Source organism: Pelophylax lessonae (genome assembly GCF_965119305.1).
Source record: "Pelophylax lessonae genome assembly, chromosome: 3".
In the NCBI taxonomy this organism is placed as follows: domain Eukaryota; kingdom Metazoa; phylum Chordata; class Amphibia; order Anura; family Ranidae; genus Pelophylax; species Pelophylax lessonae.
This window is the reverse complement of record NC_138770.1, coordinates 285,267,843-285,287,992: the sequence shown is the minus strand read 5'-3', so window position 1 is coordinate 285,287,992 and position 20,150 is coordinate 285,267,843. Positions and strand designations below refer to the sequence as shown.

Genomic DNA, 20,150 nt, shown 5'->3' with positions numbered 1-20,150 from the left:
GCCATGGCGATTCGTCACTTCCTGGCTTGCAATGATTCCTGGGAGCTGAACGTCATCGCTCCCAGGAATCAATGCGCCTGCACCGGCCCCGACGTCGACGTCAGTTCCGGTGCAGGCGCCATCATACCTTGCTAAACAGCTTCTGGGCATGCCCAGAAGCTGTGCAGGGATGACGCTGCAGCACCAGACGTGACGGCGGGGCCGGAGCAGTGCATCGTGGGACCGAAGAAGACGGAAGAGGACACAGAAGAGGATCGCGCTGGCTTCAAGCTGCCCACACCTGAGATGGCAGCGCTGGACAATACTTTTTCAAGGTAAGTATTTCTTCTAAAAGGTAAGTGCAACCCAGGACAGATCAGAGGCTAGCCATTGTGGAATGTACTAGCCCTGACTGTCCCGGGGGTATTTTTATTAAAAAAAGCTTTCCCAGGGTGGAACTCCGCTTTAAAGTGTTTGGACAGGTAAAAGATTTTTTTACCCTAATACATTCTTTGCATTCAGCTAAAAAAACCTCACAATGTCAGCTTCCATCCCCAGCCCCCACTATAGTGCAATCTTAGAAGAAAACCTGTTAGAGTCTGCAAAAGACTTGAGTTGAGACTGGGGTGGAGGTTCACCTTCCAGCAGGACAACGACCCTAAACATACAGTAAGAGCTACAATGGAATAGTTTAAATCAAAGCATATTCATCCGTTAGAAGTCAAAGTCCAGACCTAAATCCAACTGAGAATCTGTGGCAAGACCTGAAAATTGCTGTTCATAGACACTATACATCCAATCTGACAGAGCTTAAGCTATTTTGTAAAGAAGAATGGGCAAAAATGTCACTCTCTAGATGGGCAAAGCTGGTAGAGACATCCCCAAAAAGACTTGCAGCTGTATTTGCAGTGAAAGGTGGTTCTACAAAGTATTGACTCAGGGGGAGGAATACAAATGCACACCACACTTTTCACATATTTATTTGTAAAAAATTTGAAAACAATTTATCATTTTCCTTCCATCTCACAATTATGTGCCACTTTGTGTTGATTTATCACATAAAATCCCAATAAAATACATTTACGTTTTTGGTTGTAACATGACAAAATATAGACATTTCAAGGGGCATAAATACTTTTTTAAGGCACTGTATGAGCGCGCAAATTAGCACACTCATTATCCATTCCTCCATCTATCTAGGTGAAAGCTTGGAGGGAGCGTGTGCAGGAGCCTGACATTGCACCCGCAATCAATGTTTTGCGGGCTCCTGTACAGAAAAATAATAAATGCAAAGTAGGGATGAGAAACTGAGAGAGCTTTAGTAAAAAGCAGCACACTTTACATACATTACACATTGTTAGGCACACTTTGAGCCCCCTTGATCACCCTAGATGTTAACCCCTTCCCAGCCAGTGTCATTAGTACAGTGACAGTGTATATTATTAGCACTGATCACTGTATTAATGTCACTGGTAATGTCAGTGGCAGTTAGACAGTCCCCTTCCCCCGAGTCAGTTAGTGTCAGATTGAAATAAATTCCCCAAAAAATTCCAATATCTATACCATAGTTTGTAAGCACTATAACTTTCATGCAAGTCAATCAATATACGCTTATTGGGATTTTTTTTTTATCAAACATGTAGCAGAATACATTTTGGCCAAAAATTTATGAAGAAAGGACTTGTGAAAAACTGTGGTTTTCTTATCTTTACTTTTTTTTGTGAATACTATAAACCCCTATTCATGCACATGGGTGGGGGCAGTATCTGGGTGTCTCTTTGTTGTTTGAAAGATTTAACATGATGGATTGCCATGGGTAACAGCTCCAGTAGCAACATGTTATGTTTTAGTATGCCTGTATTAGTGATGAGCAGATTGATAACAGATTTTTCCATTGGTGAAACTGCATTAATTGGTATTTGCTTGGGAGGAAATAAGTATTTAGTTACATTTATTTAACACATATTTGTTTCCTTCTTTATTGTTTACTTGAAATGAATAAAGATTTTTGAAATGGAAAACAATCTGCTTTTTTAATTTCTCCCCTTTTTTTCTGTATATTTGATTGTTACGTGTGTACTGTCAATTTGGATTTTTCCTTTTTTTTTTTTTTTTGTAAAAAAAAAAATGTAAACATTATGGATAATAAGGGGTCTTTCCTGGCACAAGAATAAGTTCAGGATAGCTGAAAAGAGCTGTCGCAACCCTCAGGAGCCATTAAAAAGTTGGAAGACAACAACAAAGAGAGGGGCGCACCTACCTAATGCATTACCACTAAAAGCGTTTATTAAAATTATAAAAAGTATATATTATACTCACAAAACAAGTGTGGGTATCACACATATCAACATGATTCAACAAAAGATCTCCAAGGTAGCCAAAAGCCTCCGCGGTGCTGGATAGCATGCAGTGAACCGCATGAGTCTGCTAGGGCTAGGCTGACGCGTTTCGAGGGTGAACCCCCTTCCTCAGAGCCGAGAAGTGCTTCCAGAACCGCAGAGGCTTTTGGCTACCTTGGAGATCTTTTGTTGAATCATGTTTATATGTGTGATACCCACACTTGTTTTGTGAGTATAATATATACTTTTGATCATTTTAATAAACGCTTTTAGTGGTAATGCACTAGGTCGGTGCGCCCCTCTCTTTGTTGTTGTCTTCCAGTGTGTTTCGGATTCCCTTTGATCCTGAGGGGGCAGCAAGACCACAAGCCATACCCACTTAAGTCCACCTGAAACAGCCTCTGTTCCCCCATCATACATCACTCAAGCGCAGGAGAATTGTTTGCCATTAAAAAGTTAATTGAGCCTTCAAAACAAAAGAAAAAAAAAAAAGACAAAACACCAAAAACCAAATCCCTATAGACTCCAATATATCAGTCACATGGGTGGGGCAGTATCTGGGTGCCCCCTTATTTGAAAGATTTAACATGATTGATTGCCATGGGTAACAGCTCCAACAGTAAGTCTAGTGTGTCTTAGTGAGTCTGTATTAGTGATGAGCAGATTGATTACAGATTTTGGTGAAGCTGCTCAGTTGACATTTGCATGGGAGGAAACGTGTATTTTGTTACATTTATATAACACATATTTGTTTCCCTCTGTATTTTTTACTCAATCAATAGCAATTATTGAAATGAAAAAAAAAAAATCAACTTTTTTTATTTCTCCCTTTTTTTTCTGTATATATGATTTTTACGTGTTTACGTTCAATTGAGATGTTTCCTTTTTTCTGTGAAAAAAAAATTGTAAACATTATAGATAACAAGGGGTCTTTCCTGGCACAAGAAGTTCATGATAGGTAAAAAGAGCTGTCCTAACCCTCAGGAGCCATTAAAAAGTTAAAGGAAAAAATAGGTGCAGCGCTAATAAAAATGAAATGTGTATAAACATATTTTTTCCTTTATATTTGTATGACTTGTTTATCAGTTATTTAGTGCTGGCAGCTTTTTCACTTTGGTATTAGCGCTTAATAGACCATTTTTTCACATTAAAAAGTTAATTGCATCCTTAATTACCGAATCCCTATAGACTCCAATAAATCTTGCCACAGAAAAAAAAAAAACATCTACATTTTGCTAAGAAAATTTTTGAGAAAATATTGGTGAAAAGAAAAACTCTCAGTATTGCTCATCTTGCTTTTTATGAATGCTGCAGCTGAGTAGCATCTCTCTCTCCCCCTCTCTCTCTTTGTTCCAGCTAACTGCTTCCATATTTCAGAAGACACTGTCACCGCTAGCAATGCTCTTCACAAAGAATGGCCACTACAGAGACTGACTGGCAGCATGGCATGACTCCTAGCAATACATGGCTGGCTCAGTGCAGGAATGTCCAGGCAAGGTGTCAGTACAGAAGTGGTTAATGGACGATGTGTGTGCTGAGCTCTTTGTTGGATTGTCTCTGCTGCTGATGTAGACAGTGATGGTGTTAAGAAGATTTCAGCCTGTGTGGAAGCTGATTGTCTGGGGATCTAGGTTGGTTGGTCTTTAGTGGCACACAAAACAAATGTTCTCCATAGCATAAATATTCTGCATGCATATGTATGACATCCCCCAACCTTGGCTTTTTTTTTTTTTCACATACTGGAGTAATCTAAGGACCAGTGATTTGCAATGAGCACAACACTGAAAACCTGTCTATGGAAAAAGGCATCGACTTGACAGAAGTACCCGCTGGCATACTGTGCCAGCATAGTCTGAGTATTAACATATTGCAAGAGGTAGGTAATAACCTACACATTTAATGTGTTTGCAATAGAAGCTGATCATCATCATGCACTGTTTGTTGATTATATGTATACAGACACTGTATGTTATGGTTACTGACAAGTAATGAGTGTTTGTAGTAGATCATTTAGTACTGATAATTGAAAATACAATTGTTTGAACAAACCTGCAGAAAAGATGAGGTTAAAACTGCCATCATATTGAGAATGGGTTGAACAGCGACATCTAGTGGTTGAAAAGAACGTACACAGGCTCCAGGATATAATCGGATTGATTACTGACATCCTGTGTGTTGGCTCTGTACAGTACATGGAGTGTTTTCATTGTTCACTGAAAGAGAAGTCATTTTGTTACTAAAACAGGAAATTTTCAGCTGATCATGAAAAAAAAAAGAAATGCTGTAGTTCTTTTTTGGATCACTATGATGGAAATAAGACACACAAATAGAACATCTTTAGTGTCATATCTGTGTAGAAAGCACAACCATATAGAATGATGCTTGGTAATACAATAACCAGTGAGAAAATACTGTAATAATTTAGTGTAATTCGATTAGGGTAGCACAGCAGCTTACAGAGTTTGCATGTTCTCCATGGGGTGGGGGAGGGAATTTACGGAAACTGGAGCAGACAGAATCTGGAGCAACTTAACATGCATATTAACCAATCAGCTTCTAACTTCACCATGTTCAGTTCAGTTATGCTTTGAAAAGCTGATTGGTTGCCATGCACAGCTACTCCAGTCTTGGTAAATTCCCCTCTCTGTGTTTTGTAGCATTCCTCTGGGTACTCCCGGTTTCCTCCCACACTCCAAAGACATGCTGGTAGATTTATTGTCTCCTGTCTAAATTGGCCCTTGTATGTGTATACAAATTGTGTGTTATCACATTCTGCATGCTGTTCCAATCTCAAATAGTTGGTGTGGGTGAGAAAAGGCCTTGTGATCTACCCTGTAAAAATCCACCAAGAAAAGTCTATTGAAGAAAAAGGTCTCAATTGGTGCATCAGACATGGCATCCAGAAAGCAGGTCCATAGAAAATCATATAGTCAGATCCAACTGAATGGATCCATGCAAATAATCAGACAAACGAGAATTACTTGTTATATGTTTATATTTTACAAATTGCCTCTCTAAAATTTAGTGTAACTGGATGCATTCATTGTAAATATATATATATATATATACTTTATTATTCTGCTTCATTTCTTCCAGTATGTTTTCTATCACAATATTAGTGTGTGTGTATCAGAAAACAATATAAATATTATATTTACAACCAAAAAAAATGAATCAAAAATTTAGGAAGAACATACCAGAGATAGTACAAGCCCCATATGAGTGAACTGAATATTTATACAGAAACATATCACATGATGTCCCCTATGTCTTCTTTTATTGGAGGACAAGAAAGATAGTGACCAAGAAAGGATGCTTACACTAAAAATAGCCTCCTGCATCTCAGGAATCCTTCAAAATGTCGTGAAATAATGTGTATATAACCACTTCCCACCTGCTCTATGCAGAATGACAGCCGCAGGGTGGTTCTATTATCATGACTGGGCATCAAATGCCTGGGGAGGGGCACAGTGAGGCGATCAGTGGTGCGCATCTCTGATCTAGGTAAAGAGCCTTTGACATAGGCTCTTTACCACGTGATCCGCTGTGTCCAATCACAGCTGATCACATGGTAACCAGGAAGTGCCGTTTATCGGCTTTCCTCCATTTGCGCTGACAAGGTGCAGGTAGAGGATCAGCGGCTCTCCTGACAGGACATTGATTATCAGTGCCCGCTAGTGATGCCCATCAGTGCCCCACCAGTGATGCCCACCTGTACTCACATGTGATGCCAATCAGTGTCCAGCTGTACCCACATTTTATGCCAATCAGTGCCCATAAAGAATGCCAACCAGTGTCCATTAGTAATGCAAGTCAGTGCCTCCTCATCTGTGCTGCCTACCAGTGCTATCTATCAGTGCGGCCCATCAGTGCCGTCTCAGTGCCCATCAGTGCCGCCTATCAGTGCCCATTAGTGCTGCATATTAGTTCTGCCTATCAGTGCCCATCAGTGCTGCATATCAGTGCCACCTATCAGTGCCCATCAGTGCTGCATATTAGTGCTGCCTATCAGTACCCATCAGTGCTGCATATTAGAGCTGCCTATCAGTGCCCATCAGTGCTGCATATCAGTGCCACCTATCAGTGCCCATCAGTGCTGCCTCATCAGTGCCTGTCAGTGAAGGAGAAAACATACTTATTTACAACATTTTATAACAGAAACAAAGAAAAAAATGTTTTATTATTTGTAGCGCAAAAAAATAAACAAGCCAGTGGTGATCAAATACCACCAAAAGATGTATTTATTATTTGTGGGGAAAAATATGAAAAATTTCATATGGGTACAGTGTTGCATGACCACACAATTGTCATTCAAAGTGCGACAGTGCTGAAAGCTGAAAATTGGCCTGGGTGGGAAGGGGGTGAAAGTGCCCAGTATTAAAGTGGTTAAAGGCCAATTCCAGTGCCACTAAAACTCCTTCCTTGCAGTAGAGCTCTGCCTACTATACAAAGGGTTACCTGCTTGTTTATGCCTAGGGGATAGTAAAAGCACTTCACGTACTTGATCCTCCGCTCTTCTGGCAGATGATGCTCCTCCATGAGCCCACATTTGCCTTGGCAAAACTGATGCAGGGCTATAGATTCTGCATCCGTTTTGATTATGTCAGAGAACCCTAGACCACCGGAGTGCAGGGGAGAAGAGTCTGCAGGGACCGGATTAGCTCCATGGAGGAGCCTGCAGGAGTGGAGGATCAAGTAAGAAAACTGCTTTTCCGAACCCCCTTGGCATAAATAAAACAGTTAATCCTTGCTGTATGGGTGCAGCCCCACTCCAAGGGAAGAGTTTTCATTTTATTGGAGTTCAGCTTTAAAGTGTTACTAAACCAGGACTCTGCATTCACTATATCTGGGCTCTCACAGTAAACAGAACATGGAAATGCAATCATTTTACTAAATATAAACTGCTAAATACCTTTTCTCATCAGCAGTATATAGCAGTCTTGTGACTTATATGAGTGTCCACTTCATGATTGTGTCCCACTTGTTGTTGATTCTTCACAAAAAATTACAGTTTTATATCTTTATGTTGAAGCCTGAAATGTGGCAAAAGGTCGAAAAGTTCAAGGGGGGCGAATACTTTCGCAATGCACTGTATATACCTTATTTCTCACATTTCGTCCATGATTTAGAAAAAAAAAAGATACTTTTTAGAATTTTTGGGGATATGACTGCCAAATGTTAAGAAGATAAGATGGAGGAAAAACTTGGAGGAAGGGATGGGGCAGCAAAATTCAAATCCAATTCAGGCAGGGGTGATGGTGTCACCCTCTCTGCAAAAGGTAAGAAATACTGCAGAGCTGCAATGTGCAAATAGTGGTGAAACACCCTATATAGATATATAATCATAGTAAAATGTAAAATATGCACATCAGTTGTACATTTTATTATGATTCTATATAGAGGGGAGTTCACCACTATTTGCACATTGCAGCTCTGCAATATTTCTTACCTTTTTAGAGAGGGTGACACCATCACTACAATGTTCTAATACACTGGTTGATTAGCATCTCTGTTATTATTGTATGTGGGGGAGTTTCACCATTATTTGCACATTGAAGCTCTGCAATTTTTTTAAAATATTTTTGCAGAGAGGGTGACACCATCACTACTATTTGCAATACATTGATTGATTTGCACTGGATATTCATTTATAGGTTTTACCATTGCACTTATAAGTCCATTTGTACAATTTTATAGATGAAGTGTAGGGCAGTGCTGCATTTTTTGCTTTTTATTGATCCGCGTTAGATGAGGGAACCAGCTATCAAGATTCTCTCTTTTGAGATTATTTTAGTTGCATGGTTGTTGTTTTACTTGATTTGTTATGTCCTCTGTGGACTGGTAACCAATGGCCCTGCATATTGATGGCCAATGTGCCCCTGTAAGCTGGTGGTCAGTGTGCCTACTGTATGCTGGTGCTACGTGCAGGGTGCAGGAGGAGGCTAGGTGCAGGGTTCAGGAGGATGCTACGTGCAGGGTTCAGGAGGATGCTATGTGCAGGGTTCAGGAGGATGCTGTGTGCAGGGTGCAGGGTTCGGGAGGATGCTGTGTGCAGGGTGCAGGGTTCAGGAGGATGCTACAAACAGAGGGCAGGGCTATTACCTATTTTTTTTTCTTCTGTATGTAATCACAGTATACATGTAATTTTTTTTGTGTGTGTATGTTTTGTCAGTATATGTGTGAATATTTTTTTCTGTGTGTGGGTGTGTCTGTGTAATGTCACTCACAGGGAGCCTGTATAAAACATATACACCTCACATCACTCACACACCAGAGAGACACTACAGGAGATGGTTAGAGACTGCAGGCACATTATTACAGGAGATGGTCAGAGACTGCAGACATGATACAGGAGATGGTCAAAGACTGCAGACATGATACAGGAGATGGGCAGAAACTGCAGACATAGTACAGGAGATGGTCAGAGATTGTAGACATGATGCAGGAGATACAGACATGATAAAGGAGATGGTCAGAGATTGCAGACATGATACAGAAGATGTCCAGAGACTGCAGACACGATACAGGAGATGGTCAGAAACTGCAGACACATTATAGGAGATGGTCAGGGATTGCAGACACATTACAGGAGATGGTCAGAGACTGTAGATATGATACAGGGGATGGTCAGAGACTGCAGATATGATACAGGAGATGATTAGAGACTGCAGATATGATACAGGAGATGGTTAGAGATTGCAGACATGAATCAGGAGATGCAGACATGATACAGAAGATGGTCAGAGACTGAAGACATGATACAGGAGATGGTCAGAGACTGCAGACATGATTCAGGAGATGATCAGAGACTGCAGACACATATAGGAGATGGTCAGAGACTGCCGATATGATACAGGAGATGGTTAGAGACTGCAGATATAATACAGGAGATGGTTAGAGACTGCAGACACAATACAGGAGATGGTCAGAGACTGCATATATGATACAGGAGATGGTCAGAGACTGCAGATCTGATACAGGAGATGGTCAGAGATTGCAGATATGATACAGCAGATTGTCAGAGACTGCAGATATGATACAGGAGATGGTCAGAGACTGCAAATAGGATACAGGAGATGGTTAGAGACTGCAGACACGATACAGGAGATGGTCAGAGATTTCAGATATGATACAGGAGATGGTCAGAGACTGTAGATATGATACAGAAGATGGTCAGAGATTGCAGACATGATTGATTTAGGAGATGGCCAGGGACTGAGTTTATGGGCTGAACCCAATGTAAAAGTGTATAGTATCGCAGGGCTACTCCACTCTTTTTAACCACTTGCCTACTGGGCACTTAAACCCTCTTCCTGCCCAGGCCAATTCTCAGCTTTCAGCACTGTCGCACTTTGAATGAAAATTGCGCGGTCATGCAACACTGTACCCAAATGAAAATTTTTATCATTTTTTTCAAACAAATAGTGCTTTCTTTTGGTGGTATTTAATCACTACTGGGGTTTTTATTTTTTGCTGAACAAACAAAAAAAACCTGAACATTTTGAAAAAACAAAAACAAACTGTTTTTATAGTTTGTTATAACATTTTGCAAACAGGTAATTTTTCTACTTCATAGATGTGCACTGATGAGGCATCACTGATGGGCCCTGATAGGCACTGATAGGCTGCACTTATGGGGACTGATGGGTGGCACCGATGGAGGGCACTGGTAGTGGCACTGATGGGCACTAATAGGTGGCACAAATGGGCACTGATAGGTGGCACTGATGGGCAATAATAGGCACTGGTAGGTGACATTGATAGGCAGCACTGATGATTGGCATTGACAGGTGGCACTGGTGGGCACCGATAGGTGGCACTGGTGGGCAATGGTAGGTGGCACTGACCTGCACTGGTAGGTAGCACTGTTGCACAGATGATCCTCTCCTCTTCGGGGCCGATATCCCTCTGACAGCAGGCGGCGGTCTGCTTTTTTTTCTGCTCACGCTGACAGTGTGAGCAGAAAAAAAAAGCTGATCTCCGGCTGCTGTTTATATCATGTGATTAGCTGTCATTGGCTGACAGCTGATCACATGGTAAGGGGCCAGGATCGGCCCCTTATTCAGATCTGTGATCAGCCGAGTCTCATGGACTCGGCGATCACAGATTTGAGTAAGGGGCCGATCCTAGCCCCTTACCATGTGATCAGCTGTCAGCCAATGACAGCTGATCACATGATGTAAACAGCAGCCGGATATCAGCGGGGAGCACGCAGGCAGCTCATGCACAGGAGGACATACATGGATGCCCTCCCGGCAATTAAGGCCTGTGCTGTTGCCGTCTTTAGGCTATAGTGCGGACGGGAAGTGGTTAAACCAGCTCTGCAAGATCAAGTCAGTAATCCTCCTTTGAAAGTACAACCAAGTGACAAAACAGCAGCACATCCAATTTAAAATATAAAAACAGTCTTACAAATAGTTAACTGCTCAAGATTAGTGGAAGACAGTAAATAGTTAATGGGTCTGTGAAGCTTGGTCAGGTTAGGCAGATTAAAAAAAAAAAGTAAGGAGTGAGACAAGAGGGAGAGGAGGCTGATCGGTAACCTGCACGCTGTCTGAACACATCTGGAAGACACTGCAGTCGACCAGCATTACATGTAACAGTGCTTGTTCTAATTGTAGTCATACCTTTTTGCATCTCCCTTCTGGTGCCCCCATTCAGCCCTGCTCACAGTCAAATGTGGCGGGCTGGAGAGCGGCGTGGGGTGGAGTGGTATACTGCCTGCTGACTGGCTGTGGATGGAAGGAAGGAGGAGCTCCACATATCAGCCTGCCCATCCCCGACATCAGAGCTTCGATTTGACAGCTCTGCTCCACTCACTCTCACACGACACACAAGACAGTGTTCTGTGCGTGCGGTTCCTTGATGGAGCCGCACGCTGCCTGGGGGTGCCGGGAGTGCAGGCTGAGCAGAGGGCGCAAAAATCACTGCTAACACTGCCAATTGATTTTTGCGCCCCTGGGTAGTGGGACAGAAAGTGCGGGAACAAAGGAGTGGCATTGCTTTGATAGCGGCTTTCAGCTCATCTGCATTGTTGGGTCTGGTGTCTCTCATCTTCCACTTGACAATACCCCACAGATACTCTATGCATTTTAGGTCAGGCGAGTTTGTGATCAATGAAGCACAGTGATGTCATGATTGTTAAACCAGGTATTGGTACTTTTGGAAGTGTCGGCAGGTGCCAAGTCCTGCTGGAAAATGAAATCAGCATCTCTATAAAGCTGGTCAGCAGAGGGAAGCATGAAAATTTCCTGGTAGAGAGCTACGCTGACTTTGGACTTAATAAAACACAGTGGACCAACGCCAGCAGATGACATGGCTCCCCAAATCATCACGGACTGTGGAAAGTTTTGCATTTCATTTGGAAATCAAGGTCCCAGAGTCTGGAGGAAGAGTGAAGAGGCACAGAATCCAAGTTACATTTACATGAGGTCCAGTGTGAAGTTTACACAGTCAGTGAGGATTTGGAGAGCCATGCCATCTGCTAGTGTTGGCCCACTGTATTTTATTAAGTTCAAAGTCAGTGCAGCCCTCCACTAGGAAATTCTAGAGCACTTCATGCTTCCCTCTGCTGACCAGCTTTTTGGTGATGCTCATTTCATTTACCAGTAGAACTTGGCACCTACCCACACTGCCAAAAGTACCAATACCTGGTTTAAAATGAATGGTATCACTGTGCTAAAATGGCCAGCAAACTCGCCTGACCTAAACCCCATAGAGAATATGTGGGGTATTATCAAGAGGAAGATGAGAGACACCACACCAAACAATGCAGATGAGCTGAAGGCCGCTATCAAGGAAATCTGGGCTTCCATAGCACCTCCGCAGTGCCACAGTTTGCCTTAACCACTTAAGCCCCGGAAGATTTTACCCCCTTCCTGACCAGGGCCTATTTTGCGATTTGGCACTGCGTGATTTTAACGGACAATTGCGCGGTCATGCGATGCTGTACCTAAACGAATTTGACGTCTTTTTTTTCCCACAAACAGAGCTTTCTTTTGCTGGTATTTGATCACCTGTGCGATTTTTTGATCATGCGCTATAAACAAAAAAAGAGCGTAAATTTTGCAAAAATAACAATATTTTTCACATTTTTTATATGAAATTCCCCCAAAAAATGTAAAAATCAAAATTTTTTAACATTTTGGGCCAATTTTTTTTTTTTTACCATATGTTTGGTAAAAAAAATCGCAAAAAGCGTATTTTGATTGGTTTGCGCAAAAGTTATTGCATTTACTAACAAAGGGAAAGATTTTTGTCATTTTTGTTGTTTTTTTTAACGCGTAATGGCGGCGATCTGCGATTTTTTTTGCGGGACTGCGACATTGCGTCGGACAGATCGGACCCTTGACTGACATTTTTGACACTTTTGGGGTTACCAGTGACATTACTACAGTAATCAGTGCTATACACATGCAGTGTTAGTGTAAAAATGACACTGGCAGTGAAGGAGTTAACTTTATTGGAGAGGGAGGGGTTAAGTGTGTCCCTAGGGGCGTGTTTCTAACTGTGATTGGCTGTGGCTACTAGTGTAAGAACAGAGATCAACGGTCCTACATAGTAGAACCGTGTGATCTCCATTCTTACACAGGGAAGAATGACAGGCGGCTTTATTTTACATTAGCCGCCTGCCTTTCTTCCGGTGACATCGGGTCCGCCGGGCGCGGGGGGTTTGTGATCGCGCGCTCGTTCCCTAGAGCCTCACAGGCTAGCGACGTAGCCCTACCTCGCTTTGCCTGTGAGGGGCTGACCGCTGCAGTAAATAATCATGCAGCGGTCGGCAAGCGGTTAATGCCATGCCGCAATAATGCAATATTTTATGCAAAAGGAGCCACAACCAAGTATTAAGTGCATACTATACTGTACATGGACATCATTTTCAGTAAGCCAGCATTTCTGTATTAAAAATCCTTTTTTTATTGGTCTTATGTAGTATTTTAATTTTCTGAGATACTGAATTTTGGGTTTTCACTAGCTGTAAGCCATAATCATCATCTTACACCTGTATATCTCAAGTGAATCCATTTCAATTCCAGGCTCACAAATAGAAAAGTCCAAGTGGGTTATCTATTAAAGCACTAAATAGGGAGGGTTAAATCAAACACCCATAAAGCTATATGTATAACCAAGCCTAAAGTAAAGTGTAAATACTTGACTTATGGTTTAGAATATACCTATTTTTCAAGCCCAATTTATAATTGAAATATTTCTTATTTTCCAAATGGACAGAATGAAGGAAAATCTGAGTGTGCTATTCTGTCAGAAGGTTCTGATGCATTGTAAATCTAATCTTCCATTATTCAGTCAAGCACACCACTTAGCATACTTAAAATAAAACAAAAAACAAAACTCCCTCTACATCCCATTTACTGACAATACATATTCAACTCTAAAGTTATTAATGTACACCGTTGCCAGTAATACACATCATGGGTGCCTTCCAAGAAAGAAATGCACATCAGTCAAAGTACTGATGCACTTATCTCTCTCATTAAAACCATTATCCTCTTTAAGGTAAAGGCTCCTACAGGTTCCTAATAATCTATATATTGTGGATGGTGTCATACCTCCTTTCATTATATATTGAAATAGTGACTCTGTTTATGTAGCACTCACCCCTGCAGGGGCCGCTGAATAGATGCCCAGGGTTCTTTTCCCAGTTGCAATCACACAGACACTATCGCTCCTTTGGCTCAATGAAGAGTCTAGGGCAGCCTTTCTAAAACTTTTCAACAAAGAGGAACCCTTGAAATAACTTTCTGGTCTCTGTGAAGGCCTGATAAAAATTACTATATATGCAACTCATGATACATAGTGTGAAGGTCAGTGGGAAGAATGCTCCTTACCCTTGCGGTCATTGGGAAGAATTGACCCCTTACAGATAGCCAAAAGGATTAATAGTGTCAGTGTGAACTTCTGAGAGGCAGAAATTGCTCATTGCTCAAGGAACCCCTAGCAACCTCTGAAGGAACCCTAGTTGAGAAACCCTGGTCTTGGCTTTTCTGATGCTTTATTGCAGAACTTGAACTCTGATAAGTTCAGAGTAACTGTGGGATACTCTAGTAACTTTTAGTAGTAAACTTGAGGGCACTAAGCTTTCTCTAAGAAAGGTGCGCACGGGTCCTTGCTTGCAGCAAACGTTGGACCAAGCTTCTCAGGAACACATTAGTTGTGAATTCCCTTTAGGTAAAACTGAGTCTACTGCAAGATATTTAGCAGGAGCAAGAGTCCTTGCAGCAAATAGTGGACTGAGCTTTTCAGGACACCAGATATAATGTCCTGTTTGGACAAGACTGACTCTAGCACAAGAGGGATGGCAGTAACACACAGTCTCAAGGATCTCTCACACCAAGCAGAGGAAAAATCATAAAGATAGAATTAGCTCACTTCACTCACTAGATCTTTTTAACCCATTGTTTTACCAAGCTAGTCAACAACAGCTCTTTATACATCCACTCATACTTCTTTTCAGCTCTCCTCCTCTTTAAATAGTTTCCACAACTTTCACACTGCTGGTATATGATTTGACCATATTGTCAACAAGTGGGATGAATTAGGAAAGAAAAGAGGGCTCCATATAGTGAAAGTACCACTTATTAATCCATAAACACTTTTAAAAGTTGCACTTACTCAATAAACAGTATCAATAGCCTTGTACACATGTCATGCCTCCTCCAAGATGGGCACCGTTGCTTACAACAGGAAATAGATTTATGTCACTGGAAGTTAATGCCCAACATGTTTCGTCATAAAAATGTGACGTCCTCAGGAGCGGAGATCTCTTTAAAGATAGAAATATGAACACTTAGCCAAGCCTGACAGGTTATATTTATTTAAATGCCGTAAGGCTGTCAAGTGGTAAATAAGTCAGATTGTGTGTAACAACCCTTTAGTATTAATAGCACGTTAAAGCCTAAGTTTAGTGAAATATTTTCCATGACTAGTGCTCTATAAATGGAGGACAGGAGGATGAATGTCTCCTCTTTTCATTTATTTTTCATTTTTTATGGAAGTGATTATACACCTTCAATGACTGGAGCAGGGGGGGGGGGGTGGAAATAGGGTGACCACGTGTCCCGGATCGCCCTAGACAGTCCCACGTTTGGAGAGTCTGTCCCGGGTCCCGGTCACCCTCATTCCGGGACAATGCAGTGTCCCGGAATGATCTGAGCCCGTGAGCCGCCGTCCGCCGACCGCTGCTGTGCTGTGAGAGATAGTCACTTCCTTATACTATGCGATCGCCGAATCAGATCGGCATTGCATAGTACTGTCCAGTGTGTGTGGCTCCTCCCCTGCCTTGCTGCACGCAGTGCACGGCCGAGTCACGTGACGACGGTGACGTCAGCCGGAGCCGGGATCTCTACTGTGCGGCGCCTCAGCCTGCTGTAACTGACTGTCTGTAATCCAACGGCCGTTATTATCAGCATTTAAGAGGACAAAATGTAAGTTTAACTTTTTAATGGATGTCTGCCTATTCTTTCCTTTGTGTTCAGGGCAGCAAATATTTATTGCTTAGAAACTTAGAAAGTTGGACTTGTTTTTGCCAGTCTCACGTGTAAGTTTGACGAAATGCACTTGGGAAAGTAAGTGTCCCTGAATGGCAGTTAGGAAATGTGGTCACCCTAGGTGGAAAGGGTGGAAATAGTTGGCACTTTTGACAAGTGCCTGCGACCGGTCCAGTTGCTCGTATTAAACCCCACAAAGCTAGAAAAGCATAGCTGCGTGGGTATCTGGGGGGCAGAGGATTAAAAAGGAGCTACAGTCTCCCCCTAAAAAATGTTTAAGTCAGCAGCTAAAAATACTGTAGCTGCTGACTTTAAATATGAGGACACTTTCCTTTCCAGGGATCCAGTGCTGTCCTCACCCAAGCCAATTCTTCAATGGGCTTGGGGTCCAGGTGCTCGCATCATAATTAAGGGAAACCGGCTGTGAAGCCTTGCGGCTTCACATCCAGCTTCCTACTGCTTATGCTCAAGCCACGCTTTGCTTTGTGAATTGACCTGTGATGTGTCCAAGGAGACCGTGGGCGTAGGGGGTAACCTTCCACTCAGATTGCCTCGGCGATTCAGGTAGAAGTGGGAGCAGGTACCTTTTAAAGTCAGTGTAGCATCCTATAGTGTGCTAGAATAGACTGTACATTGGTTTTTGATAGAGTAGGTATATTGTTAGGCTTGGCTGGCAGCCAAGTCTGAGTTTATCTGGGTGAGGGTGAGTGGCTCAGGGAGGCTGGATGACTCATCAGGCAGCAACTCTGGTACTTCCCCCTATTTACTGGAACCTTGGAGAGGTTTCCAGAAGACTGGGAGGGAGGTTAGGAGGAGCTGCCTGGAGTAATGAGGAGGGCCCCAGCAAAATGGGCTGGCCCCTCTTAAATACTCAGAGTCAGGCCAGCAAGGGGCAGTGTGGAGTTCAGGTGCAAGCTGGAGGTGGAGTGCTGAGGAGGCTGTGGGAGCCCCTCGAGTGTAGCCCCCTAGTCTGGGGGGAAGGGGGTGACCTCGGGCCTGGGGTTCGGGTGTTAGAGGGATCCTCTCAAGACACACAGAGGAGTATTGTCCAGAGGCACGGGAGATCTCCAGGGAGAAGACAGCCAGGTGGCTGGTGAATGAGACAGCCTGAGAGAACTGAGGAGTACAGTCTGGGATAACTGTAGAGTCAGTCTTGGAGAACTGTGGGAAGTAGCCAGGAAGGCTAGTGAAAGGTGAGGTGGCATTGCTTGAAATGGTGGTGCTGGCATCAGTAGCCACAGTAATGTAGCTGGACACTGGACTTTTTCTAAGCACCAAAGGGGCCTGCGGCCCCTGAATAAAGGGCTTTTGAGTGCCTTTCCAGATCCCGGAAACAGTGTTCCAGCTGGGTCTGAGTTGTTCTGCAAGCAAGTGATATGCTGGAGGAAGAGGAGTGTATATAGGAAGTGTATATATTAAAGTGTTCCTGAAGAGACTTTATTCCTGTCAAGTGGGCATCCCATAATACCCCTATCCCCATCCAAGTTCAATACCCCTAAATAAAATACAAAACAAAGTTGCTGGACTGTTTCCTGTCTCAAGTGAGTCTGTGGAAATTTTGTGTCCCTGGCTGTGCAGGGTGGGGGATCCCTATTCACCAGCAGCTCCTACGGGGATGCGCTATACCAGGTACCCGCTCCACCCTCAAAAAAAAGTGCCAAATGTTAAAGAGGAGCAGGGGGGAGGCTAACAAATGGAACTCCCCTTTTGGGTTTGAAAGATTTCAACAAACATGAAAGCCACATTCATTGTAAGTACCATCGCTGGTACTGTTTTTTTTTTTATATTTTGCTAAACTTGAACTTGGTAAGGTATGTTGAGGCAAAAAAACATGCTTTATATCTCTGCAATCCATGCATATTTGCCTGTTTTCTTCCTTATACATAGCTCCTAATTTCTTGCTGTGGGGTGCAACACACAGCATGTTTAAGGATTAAATGTTGGCCCTGCCCTGTTGTCTTTTGCTAAACTCTAAATCTCCCCCACTGCCCTCATCTCTACAACATTTGGAGCTAATTATTCTGTAGTCCATAAGAACTAGGAGGGCTAACTAGACTCCTTTAGGATAATATAGGAAGTTTGCATATGGCAGCTCTGCATTTCTGACATGATCAACAGGTATTTTTCTACTTATTAAATAGATTTTACAAAATGCTTTCAATAGTACATTATATTTAACATACCAAAAGGGAGTAAACTATAAAAGTTGTTGGGGTTTACATACCCTCTCCACACTCCAGTACTGTCCCTGGCTTCCTCATCGGTCCACCATTAGCAGTCCTCTTTGGGCAGAATGTTAGTGATGTCATTCTGTTCATTCCTGGGGGGCACATCATTACACATGTTAGGCCCACAGTACCCCAGGACTGAGTGGCATTCACACATCATTACATGAGCGCTTCTCAGTCTGGAAAAATGTTGGTCCCCCCCACTGCTGCTGGAAGAAGGAGGAGAAGCTGTCATAATGTTACTGAACTGGCTACAAGACTGCACAAAACAGATATCTATACATTTTTAATAAAATATGCATAGGTTTTATTTCTGCAGTTGGGTAAAGTCTCAAAATAGGAACTGAGTAAATTGAGTTTTAGGCTTGAGCTTCATGTCTGCCAAGATTATTTATTGTAATTGTTTGTTCAACAAATGCTGGGCAATCATTGGATTCAGATATAAAAGAGTAATGTACTATTACGTTTTTACCAACATTCTTTTATGGTGACACTGTGTTCCCAACAGACCAGTTCTCGCCATGAACCCAAGTAGGAGATTTTGAGATGTGTTGAAAGGTAAAATAGATCTTTCATTGAAAATGGAGAGACTAATATAATTGTGGTAGCAAATCAATGCAGCCTGCAGTACTGTCTGAAAGGATAATGTATTTTTACAGCTGACCTTTGGAGAGCCTGAATCAGATATTACTGAAAATATTAAAAAGCATCTAGCTGGTAATGCAGAGCATTTATTTCTATACTGTATATCTGTGTTTACTGTAGAGATCAGCTTCAAATATAAAGCTCATAGAGACGCAGTCCAGGCGCCAAAGTGTGTTTTAGGGCTTCCTGCCCATGTTTATTCATCACCACTGCATCAAATGCAAAGCATAAGTGTTTCCTCACAGAGGTCTGTGATAGCACAATCCAGTATACAGCAATATATTTAGCCTCCTGGTCAATTATGAAACATTAAGGTCAGCTTGGATGTGCAGGCTTTTCCAGTACAGTCTGAACGCAGCCTATTTGTCTAAAACACACTAAACACAGAAAACCAAAATGATGCCCCCCCAATGGGGAAAAAGATGTGGCCAGTGCTTAATCCCCTGAGTAGTGCTACGCAGCCCTACCTACCACTACCAACTTGTCTCTGAAAGTGTTACAGTCTAGGGGACAAGTAAACCATAGTCTAGGGGACATGTAGACCCATTCCTTAGGCTGCCCTGAACCCAAAAGAGCTGTTTTCTCACAGACCCAGCCTTTTTCACAAGAGCCCGTCTGACATTCAACCTTCAACCTTGAATGAGAAATCTTGGAGAAACAAAAACCACTGGGGAGACTTTCAGGTTTTGTTTTTGGTCCAGACCATCTATTGTAGAGAAGCATGGTCCGTGGTAAGTCTAAAGCAACATCCCAGGACATAGCATGACAGATATGCCTTCAGAGCCTATTTAATAGCCAGGCACTCGTTCTGTAAAATGCTATAGGTAATATTGACTAACTGGGGGGAGGGGAATATAGATACAACATAATGAGGCTATCGGCAAAGTTTGTAACATATAATAAAATAAATAATGTGTGAAAACTTCCACAACATCATAGTAATGCAGTACAAAGAGCCGATGCCCCAGCTTCCCTAAACTGTAGGGGAAAAAGTAAAAAAGGGGGGGGACAGTTGGGACTTTAAATGAAGTGCATACAGATGGTTGGGATATGTAACATGGCTAGAATGTATACAATTATCTTTATTTATTTTTATAATTTTACCCATATGTATAGACAATATATTTTTCCTCTACAGATATTGTATACGCTTATATACTCTGGGCTAGTCATATCTTATATCCTGGCACGTTTTCACCATGCTCTACATGTGTCCTTTTTGCCTGCCTGCTGGTGCGCCCTCAGCTCCCATGGGGGACATGCTAAGCCCACACAGTTTTCAGTACCAATTCAGTACCATCACGTAAGTGTTGGGGTGAAATGGGGGTGTGTTTCTGTTTTCCCCCCTGTTTCTTCCTCCTCCTTCTCCTCGTTCTAATTGACATTCACCAACATGATCCTTTTTTCTCTACTTATACTTTTTTAGAATTTTATAAACATCTACTCCTGATGAA

General features: G+C 42.4%; 1 protein-coding gene across 1 annotated transcript in view; it reads left to right on the top strand.

Annotated features, from left to right (window-relative positions):
* Positions 1-3,661: 3,661 nt before the first annotated feature.
* Positions 3,662-20,150, top strand: part of PIGZ (phosphatidylinositol glycan anchor biosynthesis class Z) — a 42,471-nt gene continuing 25,982 nt past the window's right edge. Inside the window, exon 1 of the mRNA XM_082252430.1 lies at positions 3,662-4,194. The gene's annotated coding sequence lies outside the window, so the exon portion shown is untranslated. The remainder of the gene's footprint in view (positions 4,195-20,150) is intronic.